The sequence below is a fragment of the Mus caroli genome, unplaced genomic scaffold (genome assembly GCF_978045245.1).
Source record: "Mus caroli unplaced genomic scaffold, Mus_caroli_1 scaffold_4, whole genome shotgun sequence".
Lineage (NCBI taxonomy): Eukaryota > Metazoa > Chordata > Mammalia > Rodentia > Muridae > Mus > Mus caroli.
The window spans coordinates 57445239-57447710 of NW_028227259.1; the positions used below are offsets into that span (position 1 = coordinate 57445239).

Sequence of the window (2472 nt, forward strand, 5' to 3'; positions counted from 1 at the left end):
AGGGAGAAACACTAATAGCTATCTTTCCTTAATTCACTTATAAAATAAATTAGACATTATATGACTTCTAAGTTCTCTCATAGTCATAAGTACTTGATTCATCTAAATAAAATAAGAGCATTCCCTAGATGCAAACAGGATTTTTTCCCTTTCCTGAGCAATTAAAGTCCTGTTCAGAAAATCTGTGCCTCTATCTGTGTTTTGAAGTGCTTTCTCTACTTTTTTCCTCACACAATTTCAGAGTTTAAGGCTTCTGATCCATTGGAATTCTTTGTTCACAACAAGAGATAGAGATCCATTTCCCTTTTGTTAGATGTGAGCATCTTGTTTTGCCAGCACCATTTGTATGCCTTTGGCATCTTTGTGCAAACTCAGATGATTGTGGCTATATGCTTTGTTTTGAGGTCCTAAATTTGGTTTCATGGATCCATGTCTGTTTTATTCCATTACTGATGCTGTTTTGTTATCATGCTTCTTTTTTTATCATTTGATATAAAGCATGGACAAACCTATGTCATTGTGTGTGTATATGTGTGTGTGTGTGTGATTGTTCTCCCTTGATTTCTTTACCAAATCTAACTCAGGAGCATTTTTCTCATTCTCTATAATTTTGTTTATATTATGTCATTTTCTTCATGATTCTTAGTTTTACTCAATCACAATCAAAAGAAATGCAAGATGTTATTTCAAATTCCCTGTATTTTTTAAGACTTAGTTTGTATGAAATGCCTCATTATATGATGTATTTTTAGAGTGTTGTATGAGCTATGGAGTAGAATATTTGCTATTTAGATGGAACGTTCTATAGCTGGAGTTGGGTTCATTTGACCTACAATATTATTTAACTCTAATGATTCTCTGCTTTTATTAGGATATATATTTTGGTGGGAGTGGAGAGTAGAAATCAAATACCACCACTGTGTTGATGTTAATCTGTGACTTTTCATACAGTATGGCTTATTTTATAAAATGGAATGTGCTGATATGAGAGGCATGTGTGATTTACACTGTTATATCCTCTTGCTGGACTGCTTGCTAGTCTCTCCTATTTTGAGTAAATTTGTTTTGAAATCTTTTTATTTTCTTTTTTTCAGACCAGCATCTGCTTGCTTTGGAATCTGTTTCCCATGCTTCCATCCTGAGGCTGCTTTTGTCTTTGTACCTTCTTCCTTGCTTTACATTTTATTTTTTCATTGAAATTAGCACAATTTCTTCCCCGCTTTTTCCTCCAATCCTATGCATACATATTCTGATTCCTACCATATTCATTACCTCTTTCTATTTAATTTTCATTGTTATATATATGTAACTATATGTGAACATGTATAAATTTATATTAATAGATAGGAATAAATATATGAATATAAATTTTGAAGCCATTTAGTGTTACTTGTAGATATGTTTTTAGGGCTGATTATTCGGTATTAGGTAAGGGACTCATTTCTTGGGTAGTATAGGTCTGCGTCTCTCAACAATTGTTGAGTCCTTATATTTCTTTATCTACAGGTAGAGTCCTGTTACAATTACTCATCTGAATACTTTCATTGGAATTTTATCTAATTCAGTCTCATTGCAATCCATTACTGGAAAATTCATATTGTTAAGGTGATCATAATGCCTTTGATTCATTATTTTGCTTGGGTTTCTGATTTGGACTTGTGTTTCTGGGTATATTTCACTGATTAGGTATTTTTTAACAGCTATTTTCTGCCAATTGGAATATACACAGTGTTCAAATAAGAGTAGATTGTAGTAATTGTCATCATGAATGTTGTCATTCAGCTGCAATGAAATGGCAGTGGAGTTCATTTGCTAAATACTAAGGCCACATGCTCAGTCCATCAAATAGTCACCATCACCTCTCTTCGAGTCAAAGAATAACTGCAGATGCAACCACAACTTATGGATATGCCCACTACGTAAATATCATAATATTTAAAACAGTCATCCTTTAAAATTGAGTAACTGCTGTACCATAAAAGGATTGTGTGGTCTGTGCTGAGAGAATGCTTACTAAAGATAATAATGGTAGGCAGTAGCATAAACATTGATAAGGAGGAACATTAAATCATCTAAGAAAAATAAATGTAAGGAGGGCCCTGCCCCAGGAAGAGTTGTAGGTGTGGCTGCTGTGTCACATGAGTGCCAGTAGGTGGCAGAAAGCCGAGAAGCTATGTCTATTCTCAGTATTCTTACCTATGAACATCTGAGTGATGAGTAGTCTAACATTCTCTGAGAAAAGCAAGACCAAGATCACCATCAGTCCTGTGTGGTGCAGGTCCCAACAGCTCCCAGGAACAGGAGCAAGCTGGAGACCAGAAGAACCCCACTTGAGACTGAGGGTCCTGAGCAGCTGTGGGAGTAAACCTGAGACAGATCTTTCTCAGCCAGGTGAGGAGCCCAAGATGATCACAAGATTGGCACCATAAGCTCTCTGCACAGAGAGATAGCCTGAGACAACCAGGCAGCACA

General features: G+C 35.7%; 1 non-coding gene across 1 annotated transcript; it reads left to right on the plus strand.

Annotated features, from left to right (window-relative positions):
* The first annotated feature begins 2098 nt into the window (after positions 1-2098).
* LOC115031201 (small nucleolar RNA SNORA17) lies at positions 2099-2230 on the plus strand. The gene has a single exon (XR_003836820.1). It is a non-coding gene; the product is annotated as a small nucleolar RNA SNORA17 (small nucleolar RNA).
* Positions 2231-2472: the final 242 nt, after the last annotated feature.